This window comes from Perna viridis, chromosome 6 (genome assembly GCF_037379345.1).
Source record: "Perna viridis isolate PV_CMFRI_1.1 ecotype Kerala chromosome 6, ASM3737934v1, whole genome shotgun sequence".
NCBI classification, from domain to species: domain Eukaryota; kingdom Metazoa; phylum Mollusca; class Bivalvia; order Mytilida; family Mytilidae; genus Perna; species Perna viridis.
In genome coordinates this window covers 42,037,596-42,053,513 of record NC_142450.1, presented here as the reverse complement: position 1 = coordinate 42,053,513, position 15,918 = coordinate 42,037,596, and the positions used below count along the sequence as shown (strand labels likewise).

General features: G+C 31.7%; 1 protein-coding gene across 1 annotated transcript in view; it reads left to right on the top strand.

The window, feature by feature from the left end:
• The window catches only part of LOC148615030 (neuropeptide CCHamide-1 receptor-like), a 29,225-nt gene extending 14,774 nt beyond the window's left edge, over window positions 1–14,451 (top strand). Inside the window, exons 2-4 of the mRNA XM_088589626.1 lie at window positions 10,779–10,875; window positions 12,851–12,954; window positions 13,893–14,451. The gene's annotated coding sequence lies outside the window, so the exon portion shown is untranslated. The remainder of the gene's footprint in view (window positions 1–10,778; window positions 10,876–12,850; window positions 12,955–13,892) is intronic.
• The last annotated feature ends 1,467 nt before the right edge of the window (window positions 14,452–15,918 follow it).

Below are 15,918 nucleotides of genomic sequence, written 5' to 3'. Positions count from 1 at the left end.
AACATGTTTATGGTGAAAACGAATGTCCATTTTGGTTGTGGTACATAAACAAATATGATTAGATATAATGAGTTGCAGAACAACGGTACAGTGTACAATTAAAAACTACCAAAGCGAAAGTTCATGCATAAGAAACTAATGAATATGAAAAATATTCACCGTATCATCATGGTATTATTTGATGGAATTTGAAATAAGTAAAAGTGAGGAAATAAATTTGTAAACTGAACAACAATGACCGTATTGAACTTACTTCTAAGTATTATGCACTATTACATTGTGGTAATACTTAATTATAAACAAATATTCAAACTATGAAATAAAATACGTTTGCACTTGCTTTATTACTGCTACTCCTGCACAAATTCGCGAAAATAAGTTACAGCTCAGATTATTTTTGAAGCCACTGAAAACCGAAGAAAAAAGAGTTCTACCCTTTTACTAGAAAGCAAGTAGCTTAAGTATGAAGACAATAAGGAATTTGTAAATTTTTTTTCCAGAATTTTATTTAAAATAGAACTCTAATTATGTGTCAGTTTTTGTAAAAATCAGGCAGTGGGAGAAACATGGTATAAAAAACACTAAATTTTAATTTGACTCTTGACAACACCAGAATCGACGTAAATAGACTATTTCAAAACCTCAATTTTTCGAACATTCTATTGATTAATTTCTGAGCAAGCCCAGTGATGTAGACATAAAATTATAGTTTCTTCAAATACAGAAAGCATCATTGAGTGTAATGACATGGTCAGATTGGTTTTTGACGTCCATATTTTTAATATTCCCCATTTTCCTTGATTTTTATAAAAACTTAAACTTAAAATGTGAAACTGTTCTGTAGTGTAAATGTTGTCATACTACCAAACAGTTCATTGTAACAAATATTTCAACAAATATTTTGGTGAACATTGACAATTTTTTCTCTTTTTCCATTTTATAATCATAAATAGAAAATTATAATTTTCTGTACTTTTCTTATGCGACGTAAATTTTGAGCTGCCCGATTGTAAAGAAATATACCGTAAACAATAAACGTATTGGAAACAGGAAGTTTGGCGTGCTTTAAAATTTAATTGAACCCACCAATGCCTGTACTAAGTCAGTGATCAGGTTGTTTCCGGTTTCGTCTTCACATTGCCATTCGTATATAAACTTTCCTTCTTTTGACTTTTCCTTGTTTTTAATACAGGTTATACATATGATGATGTATTTGTTGCGTTTCACCATATCTGTTCCTTTTTCTATTTTCTACTAATGTTTGGAGTATATGCCTATCACTTCTGTTATTTTGTTGTTACCCTTTGCATTCAAGATATTGAACAATAATAGTATTATGTAATACACATCAGAAGAAGGCTGATGTACAATAGTTACATAATTTGTTTCAATAATTTATCTGGAGGCAACAATCTTTCAGTATGTAATGAATGTTGAAAATGAAAATTTTCATGCAGCTTACTGCCCAACCAATATTTTGTGGGTTTTTTTTATTAAAAGGAAATCACGTTTTTCCAGTACTTGCTATTTAAGAGTTGCATTCAAAAACCACTGAGGATAGTTTTATTCCTCTTACTTTGTGTTGCAATGTATTTTATAAATCTATCTCAGTTTTTTACGTTGTTTTATCATTTATAATTAAAGTTCTGTCCGTTTTCAATTGATTATATAATTTTCTATATGTTCAATGCAAAAATAAACTTCAACATCAGGTTAAAATATGAAATAAAATGGCTTACACAATGTTGTTTTCTGCATGAAATGATCGAAAGAGAAAAATACGTGTTGGGAATTGTCTATGTCAAAACCTAAAGATTACGGAACTACTATTTTTTCTATACCAAGCTTGTTATGAAGAGAAACCAGTTTATAAGTGTGGCTAAACATAAGTTGTATTTAAAGTATCAAGGTAACGTTTATCAGTTATTATCTACCGCTTGAATTTCGAACATCACCGTTACCGTTCCTGATTCTGTATTTTATTTTATTTCAGTATTTATTATATTGTTTATATGTTTATTTAGCTGAAAACTCTAAAAAGACTGATTTAGTATGAATAAGATGCATATTAAGCATAATTTACAGCTATCGTAAATTACCACTGAGAGCCAGGACAGGAAAAGAATGACATTAATTATATAAAAGAACAATTTTCTGACAAGTCTTGTATCTTAAAATTGGATATTTGTTATATGGTTAGTGTCGGAAAGTTTTCAGTAATGACATAAATTCCAGACGCCAATTCTAAATCATTATTATTAGAGTTACATTAGGTTTCTGACAAAAATTCCACAAATGATGGATTAAATGTATTTAATGCTTGATATTATTTGAGACATGTTAGAACTTTTTACAATTTGTGACCATTGGATTTCTTTGTACAGATATATCATTGATTTAGTTCTGCAGAAAATATCTTTTAAAAATACACATTACATCATTAAGCCACATTAATTGATAAACTCCAGTCGTTTATCATTGTACACAGGCCTCTGCATTCATAAAACTGCATCAACTACTCAAAACAAATGAAGATTGATTAACACAGTATTTTATAAACTGATTACTCAAGTTATAAAATGAATGTTACGACAAACAAATTAAATCTTAATACCCCAACTTGAACTATGTCAAGCTTTATTAAATAATTGAAAAATGATATTTCAATTAAAAGAATTGCATCTTTCTAACAATATCTTTGACGGAGCTGTTTAGTTCTTATTACAGGAATTCGGTTTTTAGAAGTAAATAAATCGATATGTAAAGTTCAAAAGCAGTGTAAAAAACTTTCAACAAGTCAATGGAGTTTGACGTCAATAGCACACGTATTTAGAAATTTGACGAAGGAAAACAAGCCCACCATAAGACTGTCAAGGAAAAACATGCATATTTATTGAGACAATAAAAACAAGTGAAATAAGAAGAATGAAAATTTTTTTTTAAAACTCTGAAAATAGAAATCACCTTTGACAATGATTAAATGAAAAAACAATTTACGGCTCTTATTTTTCCTAAAATTCATTTCATTTTAACTGAGATGTTTACAAGCTACAATGCCGCAGTTAAAGATTCAGCAATTCTATGTAAAAAACAAATACTATCTCCTGACAAAATCAAATAAATTTTACAAAATATGGGGATCATGTAGGTGTAATGGACTTCAGTATCATTTGATAGAACACAACACCTAAAATGTCAAATCCACTAATGAGGTTTGGAACTGCCAAATGGCATTTTCAGTGGGCGACGGAAAATAACTTCTTTTCAGAATTTCGGAAATGCCTTGTCGTAGAACAATGAAAACGGAAACAAAGAAGGAATTTAAAAACATGGATTAAAACAAAACATTTGATTATTAACCTATGATTGAAGGTAGATTTGAATAAAATAACGTGGCTGGGGTCAATGTTTGTCCACAATTTTCTGTATACAAGGAAACTCACCAAAAAAAAAATCCATTGTTATTGAAAACACTACATTACAACCTTGACGACAGCAAAGTTATATATTATTATTATTATTATAAAATACTGAAATCAAACCACATTATGATGAACAACTTAGGTTATAACAAAAACCAGGGTACATACTACGGAAAAAAAACGAGAAAAATATTTTATTTTTAAAATATATCAAATTGAGTCATCTATTTTTTTAAATGCTTTTTACACATTTCGTAGATAAACATTTCAGTACAGGTATACCACTTTTATGTGGACGGTGCTTTCTTCGCTTTTAAAGATTATTGTTTGTTCTATGTGGTAATTCATGTTATTAATGAGGATTAGTAAGTTCTCAGTAAGTTAATATTCAAGAGATAGGTTGTGTATATATAGTGATACTCTTCATTACTTTATCTTTACCTCAGGCTTTTTACATATTGATACTTTAATCAGGAATTTTTTCCATAAACATCAGGTTCTTAGCATAAGAAGAAGAAGAAGAAGAAGAAGAAGAAGTCATACATGGAAAATGAACAATACTAGAAGTATCGTTTAAAAGTCGAGGATGTAATAACATGCATCCCGACGTATAAACCGTTCCGTTTTCAACTTCGGCCGTGTTTCTTATTGGCAAGGTCCAGTGCAAAAAAGAACAACAGTTACTACTGCTGGTTTTCAAACTAAAACTAAAAGAATCATACACTTTTATAAAGTTTGTTCTAAAACAGCAAAGATATACGAAATATATTTCTCTCCAAACTAAAATCGAAATGAATTAAATTAAAGTTTTACTTTTTTCCCTTGCTTGTCTAAAAAATGCATATCGAAAATCAATATTAAGAGTGTTCACTATAGAACAACTCACTTATAAAAAGTTAAAAAAAACGTCCGATTTCAAAATTGCCTGTAAATCACATCAAATCAAGGCATGACATGCTCAGTTAAATGTTTATCAGCAACACTCTACTCCATTACAAACAATGTTATGTAACATGTTGGAACGTGATAAAACCAGTAAAATCATCAATCTTGCCAATTTTCGAATGTGCTTCCCTGTTAATAAGAATACGATGTTTTCAATTACTGAATATTCTCTTGGCAAGGAATATATAGCTTTTCATTTGTAATGTTGAATTAGTTTACATTAAAAAGAAATCTGGTTTTCTTTCATTTCGCCACATGGCCAAAAAGCTGTGAAATGTAGACAAGGAATTAGAGAAATTGTGACACAACAGATACCATTGTTTTAGAAATAAAAACATAATAAATGCCTATGAGTTCTTTGATCTCTTTCAACGATCTAATACAAAGTTTGACGTTTTCTCATATAAAATTAGCTATTTTCGTTTAATTATTGCGTCTTTAATGCATGGATAATCAACTACATACTTAAAATTGCATTTTATTCCAATTAACGATCATCAAACACGTTCACTCTGCATTTGATTGTTAAAAAGGCGGAAAACACCAGCAAACTTACATCATATTTTCAGGAAATGAGTATTTAAATTAGAAATAATTAAAACCATTTTATTAGAAAATGAATTTTCGGGAAAAAAAGCTAACTTGCAATGCGTTTATGTACTTAATTTTTATAAAACCATTTCATCTTCCATACTCATTTAATCCATCAGTAGGTATAATGACGTGTTTATCTTGGCTAAACGATTAAACACAATAGTAACGTTCAGTACATAATTGATTATGGTTAGTCATTAAACATTTTGTATGGTATTTGAAAACACACTTACCGAACTTTTTTTAATATGATACAGATGATTGGACTTCGAGGCTAACCTTTAAACAATGACTGGATTAATTGCCTTTGAATTGACAATCAAAAGCTAAATATACAAAGAAAGATATTGTTTTAAATACTGAAATAATCATTAATTCTGGACTTTTTATTTCAACGCTCTATTTTTATACAATCATTATCAAGACATTTAGTCGTGGTCTTATATTAAGATTTAATAATGTGGATCATCCAGGTATTGACGCAATTCATGATTTGGTTTTATTTATTCTAAACATCAATACAATAGGAAGTACAACTTTTTTCTCCCGCATGCTTGTTACGCTTTAAAGATAGACGTCTACATCAGGTTTCTAAAATATGTAAAATAATGAAAGAGAAGAGTTCAAACTGTGATTCTGAATTGCAATGTATGTGATTGTAATCATTATATTGTGCCATCATCAACCACAAATGAACCTTGTCAAATCACATTTTAAGGGTATTCAAAGGAACCAAGATTCTACCTGAAATCAAAAGAATGTCATCCAGGGACAAAGACCAGACATGGAAAATAGACACATACAACAAAGAAAATAAAATAAAAAAAATAATACATACAAAGTAAAAAAAGTAAATGTCTAACTCGGACTTCACTAAAAACTGGGAGTATGGATCAGGTGCACCAGTTGGGTATACACCCTCTGCTTTTCTAGAAATACCCGCCGAGTTGCTCATAAAAGGTCAAGTCCGGAAAACGGTAAAGGAACCTATCAGACATGATGACGACCATAAAACTTCTGTAGTGATGGCTTCAATTTTGTAGCAACATAACCCTGTTTCAGAAGCCTAATTGTAAGACGTCTAGCGCGATACAAAATTTCTGCGTAGTTAGGGCGTGCTTTTGCAAAACTTTGATTTATGATATGTAAACTCTATCAGCATGTGCGGAAGGAATGTTGCCACAGTAGGAAGAAAAGTTGACACAGTAGGAAGAAAAGTTGACAATACGAAATGAAAAGTCATCGCGTGTGTCGTATAGTTCCTTTATCATCGATCGCTAAGTGTAGGTCAAGATATGAGGCTGACTTCACAGTGTCTTTAGAATCCTTAAATTCAAGTTCTTTGGGGGTAGATGCGATGTATCGAATCCCCGAAACTAGGATTGTTTAAGGATAATACGTTATCTATATAACAGCTATCAGCTATAACGTCAGCGTCATAAGAACGGAAGACATGTGAGCAGGAAAAAGAGCACATTTTGTTTCCAATGTTCTGTCGACCGTTTATTGAAAAACGCGGCAATCACAATGGACGAATATGTTGTCAATAAAAAAATCCTGCATTTTTTGAAAACATCTTGCTCGGTATATTTTGAAGATGATTTGGAATCGTTTTTTACAAAGTATGAAGATTCTCTACCAAGAACAGCATATTCGTATCTAGTTGTACCGTCTTTTGTTGAATAACAACGATGTATTATGTTTTTGAGTCGAGATTTTAACTGAGTATGGGGAATAGAAGCACAGTCGAACCTCGATGTGTCGAAATCATTAGAATCGAAATTTCGGTTAACTTGAACTAATTACAATGTCCCAGTAAACCTCCCAATACTCAAATACAATTTTACCTCGGATGACTCGAACTCGTATGAATCGAAACTTCGGATAACTCGAGGTTATCAATCAGTCCCCTCGATAGGACTTCGAGGTTAATTGACCCTGAAGTCTCGAAGTCAACTAATTAATCGGAAAACTGATTGTTTTACTACAAACCACGATCGAAGTGTGTTATTATAAGAATTAACATGGCTTTTGAAATTATTCGTTGACACTATTTATGGCTTGATTTGTGTATCAAATTAATCCAAAATTGCAAATGTAGTGAAAAGAAGCGAATTTTATAAATTACTCGTCGGAATTCACTCTAGCACTAATACCGGATATTTTGATATTTTGATAGAAATAAAAAAAAATACAGATGAATTGTTATGGTATCTGACTATTTAATTAAGCATCAAGCAGACGATAGTAAGTGTATTTCAACAAGTACATTCATTTTTTTTCTGAAATTTTATCATAGTAATGTAGAAAGTAATCAAGAGAACCAATGTTATAGCGGTAATCAAAAGAATGTAATACAGGGACAAAGACCAGACCTTGACAATAGACATACACAACAAAGAACATAAAGTAATTAAAATCATACATACAAAGTAACCAGGTGCACCGGTAGGGTAAGCGTCCTCTGTTTTTCTAGAAACACCCGCCGAGTTGCACATACAAAGTCAAGTCCGGGGTCGTCGAATGAAGAAAGGAAAATTATGACACGCTGAACGACTCAGTTTTCATGGCGAAGATGGATACACCGTAACGATCCACGGGGTAATGATGACGACCATAAAACTTCTGCAGTGATGACTTCAATCTTGTAGCAACATAACCCTGTTCCAGAAGCCTAGTTGATAGAATTCTAGCGCGATACAAAACGTCTGCGTAGTTTCGGCAAGCGCTGACATAACGTATGAGTTGTGATATGAACACTCCATACGCAGGTGCTGAAGGAATGTTGCCACAGAAGAAAGGGAAGTTGACAATTCTGAATGAAAGTTATCACGTTTGTCGTAAGGTTTGGTCAATAGTTGTCCTTTACCGTCGATTTCTAAGTGTAGGTCAAGATATGAGGCTGACTTCACAGTGTCTGTAGTATCCTTTACCTCAAGTTCTTTCGGGTAGATGCGATGTATCAAATCCCAAAAATTAGGATTGTTTATAGATAATACGTTATCTACATAACGGAAACTGAGATTAAAAGATCTAGCTAAAAGAGCACATGGTTTGACAATACGCCTGATTATGAGAAATACAAAGCGCCAGTTATGAACTTATGACATTTTCGATGTAGTACAATTTAAAAAAAAAGGAAATTTCAGTAAAACAATCGGTGCCATTCAGTATTTAAAGCATGATATACAACATATGAAAATATATCCCCATGTGAAATGCAAGACATCACAAAGTGCGGTGTAAAGTGAAGTACAAGCACAGCAAAGGATGTACATTCAGAAACAATCATCGACCAAACTATTTCCGGGTTATACTCAACCTCGGATGACTCGAACCTCGGATAATTAGAACATTTTTGCATGGTCTCTTCGACTTCGACATAACGAGATTCGAGAGTTAAAATATCATATGTTTTGATGCTATTGAATTCTGATAATAATTTAATTGAGAGTTTTCAGAAGATCCTTCGAACTTTTCAGGATCTACATTGAATTAATACGACTACGGGTGTAGCAAGTGTCGTGGTAGGACTGGAAACGCTCTTTAACAGCTATGTGTACAGAATTAAAAATGTTTTGAAAGAGGTTTGGTGGTACATTTTGTATGGATTCTTGTGGAGTTTAGGAATCCAGTACATAGACGATGGATCACAATTATCGTCTTTGGTAGTCAAAGCAAAAGCGCATGTATAGTTTTCCACTGTCTCCTCTTTGGAGAGTGGAGTAGCAGTATATGTCTTATTACTGCTATAATTTTTAAAGGCTACCTCGGATGATAAACATTAGATATAATACGTTTTGCAGACAAAAACAATGTTGTTTTGGGCTTTGTCTACTGGTACGACAACATATAAAACAGTTTTGTCTACAAAACTAAATTGCACTGAATTTTATTTGATTCTTAATCTACGATCCATAAAAATGGATACCCTTTTCATAAAAACAAACCTGTTTACACTGAAATAATTTTTAAATGAAGGCTTTCTAAGTGATTAAACATATCATGTTTTGAAATCTTATACACAATGTTTTATGATGTGCGCATTTATGCGGAGTATTTCATATACTATGTGTCATTTATAACACACACTTAACAATTTTCACCTTTTGCATATCTATACTATGAAAAATTCAGGTACATAAAGTTGCTTTTCTCTTTTGTGTAATAACATTTTAAATTGACTTGACAACCTCTTTTGAAATTCACATTTGCGAAGATACATAAACATAGATATGTCGATGGTTAAAATTCATGTGGTTTTGTGTGTGTTTTTTTATGTAACACAAGTCTGGTACAGCCCTCATAACCGTATTCATTAATGTCAAAACATTGTTATTTGATGGTTTTCTATAGTCATCCCAATAGAATAAATTGAAGTTATTGAAAAATTGTCTTGTCCCTTGTCCAATAATGTTCATGTACTGTTAAATGAAGTGAATGAACGCTACATTGGCAAGACGATTGATTGAAATAAAATAGAAATGAACTTAATATTTAAGATTTGCACCACTGCAGGTGGATACAAATAATTGGTTTTCAACTGTTTCAATATGTAGATTTTGGCAAGCTTTATTAGATTCATCAGGTTGTATTGTATGCCTAGCCTTTATTAATTCAAAAATTACGGAAATAAAAAAAAATAAATGTATTAATTATGTGATGATAATATCTTGAGCTCTTAAATCAAAACGGTATACACAATTACTTCTGATTCTGATAAGTAAAATTACTTCATAATATGTATGACATAAAAACGTAACAAAAAAAATAACAAATAACAAATTAAATACCCATCCACCCCACACACACACACACACACACACACACACACGCGCGCGCGCGCGCACGCGCCGCCGCAAACGCACACACACAAACACACATATATACACAATAAAATAACCAAAATACCACACATAGAAACAAACAAAGTAAAATGCGACGCCACTAAAAAATGGGCGCAAGGAACAGTTGTACAGGTAGAGTATCCTCTTACCAGTCTTGGGGGGATACATAACGTCTGCGTAGTTACGTCAAGCTTTTGCAAAACGTTTGATTTATGATATGAAAACTTCACAAGAAGGTGCTGAAGGAATTTTGCCACAGATGAAAGGAAAGGAAATTAAAGTCATCGCGTTTGTCGTATAGTTCGGTCAGTAGTTTTTCTTTACCATCGATCGCTAAGTGTAGGTCAAGATATGAGGCCGACTTCACAGTATCTATAGTATCTTTTATTTCAAGTATTGCGGTAGATGCAGTGTCAATCTCGGGATTGTTTAACGATAATACATCATCTGTACAGCTGAAACTGAGATAAAAAAGAATCTAGCTGAACTGTGCTTCTTTTTTGTTATGGTCAGAAGAGAAAATGAATGTTTATTATCGATCGATCTAAAATCTTAAAGTTAAAGCTCACTAAAAGTAGTTTTTTTTGTAAATTCTGAACCAAGTCCATACATATATCCACGACAGGGATTATGGTAAAAATGAGAAATTCACTGATTGATTAGGAGTTAAGTTTTGTGGAGCATTAAATTTGCCTGGATTTTTTTAAGCTAGCCAAAATCAGCGGCATAGTATATTTGGCGATTAGCGACTTTGAAGACTTCAGTCTTTGATTATTATATGAGCTCGTATGAATCGTGTATTATGAACAAACTCTATTGTCAAGAAATTACATCCCTATATTACAACAGATATCTGATGAATCTTTAACATGGCTATTTTTTTTAACGTTTAATAATTTTTTTGTTTGGTCATTTTGAACATTTCATTATTTAATCTGTGGTTTTGATTTGTATACTTTATTTATTCTAGATAACTTCAAAGTAGTGTTGGTAATAAAAGGCACAGTTGAACTTCTTACTAGGCTGGATTTTAGATACTCTGTTTCAAAGATACTGGTGATAATTTCGTACGTACTTATACCATTCATGGGTTCATAGGGGCAGTGACAAAACGTTATGATTAAATGCACAGATACATGCATAAATTTAGTTCTTTATTTTAAAACTAAAGAATTTCTCTTGACAAATATGATAAATGTAACCTTAAAGCTGTTAATCATAGACATTTTTGTTTCGATATTCTAAGTGATAGAGATTATTCTACTTTTTCATAAATGCAGAGCAAAAAAAAAAAAAAAAACACCGCTCACTTATTAAGCAGGGTCCCTTTGTTGCAATTTTGTATTGACGTATTAAATTACTCATTTCTTATATGCTAATTATGAACTAAAACTATATAAACAATGTGAATTTCTCTGAATTTTGAGCCTCCTTGGTAGCTCTTTTGTTACGTTATGTTATTCTGTATATAGTGTAAATATGTGTGCATGTAATCTCTTCACTCGTACATGGCGGTCAACATCTGGGAGGTCATCAGTCTAACACGATGTAAACAGTATTCTTTCGATAAGCTTTACAGATCGTATGCTTAGCCATAATGCCCTGAATTTTAATTATGTTCGAAATGTGATTGATTACTAGATTTATTGAAAATGTCATTGAAATTCGTTGGTTTTTAACATAGCTTAAAAATGAACAAAAAAGATTTATATATCTAAAATACGTCTTAAATTATTGTTATACATGTATCTGTGCATTTTATCATATTTTTTGTCACTGCACCTATAGGCCCATGATTAGAAAAATTAAATACTTTGAACTTTGAATTTATAGAAATTACAATAATATACATGGGGTTTCAAACTACATGTGGCAATCTTGTTACAGTTTGTTACTAGTGTTACTGTACCTATTATTTTGTGTGTGTTTTTTTTCTATGGCTTATACTATTGAAATTACACCGTATGCGTCTTCAACTGATTTTTTTCTTTCAAATCGTTGTGACTGGATGGGAAGCAGGGGAAGCTTATTGCCAGAAGTCATTGTTTGGTGTTAAAAATAGACAATAGTGATATCTTAGATGCTCTAGAACAGTTAAATGATTTTCACCTGATCCTTCCGTTCAAGCCGGAATAATTATTCATATATTATCAAGATGTTATTGACAAATATATTCTGTAAATTGTTCTTAACTTATTTAAAATAAAACCAGAACTGATTTATTTTTATTTCAGTATAACTACTAATCCCTTGACCTGGTTGAATGAATAAAGCCCATGACACGAGCAACCATAATTAAAGATATTTTGTGTTGGTGAAATGCATTTATAGGTGTAATGTTCAAGTGAACTTCATAGTTATGAATATGTTATGTTTTTCTTGAATCAGATAGAAACAATTGATACTAGCAATCTCATAAAGAGAATAGTGTCCCCGCTTCAAATGCAATCAAAGTTTCTGTGATAGACGAAATGAGAATGGAAAAATATGACACATTGAAGAAATTGGTTCTCATTTTGCAGATTTATGGATCGTTATGGTGTATCCATCTGCACCTTGAAAACTGATTTATTCAACGGGTCATATTTTTCCTTTCCTCGTTTGTCTACCCTGGACTTGACTTTTTATGAGCAACTCGGCGGTGTTTCTTGAAAAGCAGAGGACGCTTACCCTACCGGTGCACCTGGTCCATGCTCCTAATTTTTAGTGGAGTCCAAGTTACTCATTTACTTTTGTTACTTTGTATGTATGATTTTAGTTACTTTATGTTCTTTGTTGTGTATGTCTGTTTACCATGTCTGGTCTTTGTCCCAGGATTACATTCTTTTAATTACCGCTATGACATTGGTTCCCTTGATTACTCTTATAAACCATAACGTTCCATAATGTCGACCATTGAACTTTTGTAGTGTTGACTTTAATCCTGCAGCCTTATTTTAGAAGAAGAATTATAAGAAGTCTAGCAAATTTTAAAAATTCCGCCTAGTTTCGGGAAACTCTGGCAGCATAATTTAAGTTGTGATATGAAAACTCCATTAGCAGGTACTGACAAGATGGTGCTACAGATTAAAAAATGTTGTCGATACGAAACGGAGATGTATCGCCTTTGTCGTATAGCTAAGACATGAGCTTCCCAATTTCTAAAAGTAAGTCATCTATAAAGCAGAAATTTAATCTGAATAAAAGATGTTGGATACGATGAACTTTGAAGTCAAATAACATTTCGAGTAGCGGAGCATATTTTTTCATATTTGAATGCCCTGCCAACCACGTCCATCACATTGGACAAATGTCCTTTTTGACAAAATCTTCTTCGATACTTTATGAATCTATGCACAGTGGCACGTATTTGTATATAGATGTTAAATCTTTCTTAAATTGTTAAATTGATTGATGTATAATACTTTTTAGTCAGGTTATCACCTGAGTATGGGGAAAAAAGATATTGATGCTATCAATTCCATATATACCAAGTTGAACACCAACACTAATTACGTAAAGACAGTTTTTACGGAAGTCTAAAACACATTTTTCAATCATCAACACCGAATAATTAATGCTTTAACTGCTTAAACAACATCAAAGTGATGGTTAGCTGGCAGCTAAATAAGAAGTGGAAAAAAAAACATCAGATCAAATCATTCGATTTTAGATCGGCCATCAGTACTTTTACTATCAGAGAAAACTCGTTTACCACACTTAACTACTGACAAACACATTGCGGGTTTAGAAAGCGAAATTGAATTAAACCAGCCAAGGACATGCGCCGGATTATAAGCGAAGTGAGTCTGTTCTGAACAAAATAACTCACATCATTATAGCATATATAAACATAATGATTCATAATGATTTATTTATCTGACCTAATGCATCACCCAGACAAATTGTTAGATTACAATATTTTGTATAATCAATCTTTTTGGCAATTTACAAATGTCATTTGCAGTACATTGTGTTCCTGGTTTTAAATCCATCATATTCATCCATATCAGACAGTTCTATATGTTTGAGTTGTAGGATAATGGAAAGGTTAAAATGATCTATTTTCCATTACACTTATAAATTGTTTTTATTTTTTATTTAGGTCAAATAGTGATTTGTTTAATCTGTATTCAATTTGAAGACTATTCGATTCTTAATACGGTCTTCTTCTGGAGAGGAGAAGATGAAACCTTTATCATTAACAACGAGTGTCAATGGTACAGGATCAAAGTTAAATTCAACCATCTTTTTGTGACAACTTTCTAGGATTTATATAGTTTTATTAGCTAATGGACGTTTGTTCGAATCAGACAAAGAATATATTGACTTCTTTTTTAAATATTTGCTTCATTTCTTAAATCCGTCCTTAATCGTACTAAGTTCTTTGTACACTTTCCTATCAAGTGAAATATTAGATAAAGACAATAGATATTTTAAATATAAAAAAGAACTTTTTTTTTATTACTTTCGTCGGGAAAGTTAAAAGCTTTGTCAATATAAATGCAAAATTCATGTACCTCTTAAGAAGTAGACAATATTTTTTTACATTGAACTTTGATAAAATGTTATATAAGAATTATCTGGCATACTGACCTGTCACGTCCAACTTGATAATCTACTGTTCTAATGGTTTAGTCGCTACTTAGATGGAATAAGTTGCGATGAGACATTTGTTTAACAAGAATGTATGAATTTTACTTGTTTATTAAAAACGACTGTAACATCTACAATAAGTTTATTGTTATTTTGTTCAAAGCAATTTGAAAATTGAATATACACACAAAACGCTTTATAAATCGACCGAGACAGCTTTAGTAAACTAACAGGTTTATATTGGATTTCGTTAACCTAGCTCATCGTGTCACCTACATGACTCTGTCATTATTGTAATACACAAAAGAAAATATATCAGAATGAAAAAAAAATGACATTTAAATGTATTTTACAGAGTTAATCAGAGTTTATCTTATCTAAATACTCACGACAATATGCAAAAATACGCCCTTTCTTACTTCCTGGAAAGGGTTCGAATGACAATAAAATTTATACAACGAAATTGACAATATTACTCCAGAAAAAGAACAACTTCTTGAACAATTACTTTATGTCGTGAAATACAAAAAAAGTAAACAAAAATAAACAAAAAATAAACAAAAACATAACAAAACAAAAACAAAACTAAACAAAAAACAACGACAAAAATAAAAACAGATAAATAAATGAAATAAAAAAATAAACGTTAATAAAAATGGTCTGTTAATATTACATACACAGTTTTTTAGTGTTATAATTCACTTTAATGCAAAAATTACTTACAACCATTGTATGTAGGTTAAACAAAGTTAGAAAAAACATTGATGGTAGTATTATACATCACCATGTGTTTAATTGGTTAAGACCTAAAATACTAAGATAAATATCGTCCTTTATGAATTTATGGAAAAAGCCTCATTTTATGTGTTATTCACTAGCTATCTCTGTCTGTCAATAGATCGTAATCATCTCATCAGGGTACGGTTCTTGCTTTCAGAAGCCCTACTTTATTTTTACCCCTGCGCAGTCAGGCAATAAACTACGGATAAACCGAATCTTTTAAATAAATCGTTCATTTCATGGTACATAAAAGTGTCCAGTTAATCATTAAATGCAATTTTATTTTTCGTTTAGATATAGGTCGAAAATTTTATTTCTTTTTTATGTCAAAGGATAGTTCCCAAGTAACCATGAATAAATTAAAGAAACATCATGTGGCACACGTGCTTTGTCCAGATTTTTTATACATTGTGTTTATAGCTATTCCTTCACTCTTATGAGACTTTATAGCTGATCTGATCAGAAAGAAAGAATATCGTTTGGCTAGATCCTTCAATCTCAGTTTCCGCTATATAGATGACGTATTATCTTTAAATAATCCTAATTTCGGGGATTTGATACATCGCATCAACCCAAAAGAACTTGAAATAAAGGATACTACAGACACTGTGAAGTCAGCCTCATATCTTGACCTACACTTAGAAATCGTAAAGGAAAAATATTGACCAAACTTTACGATAAACGTGATGACTTTTCATTCAGAATTGTCAACTTTCCTTTCATCTGTGGCAACATCCCTTCGGCTCCTGTGTATG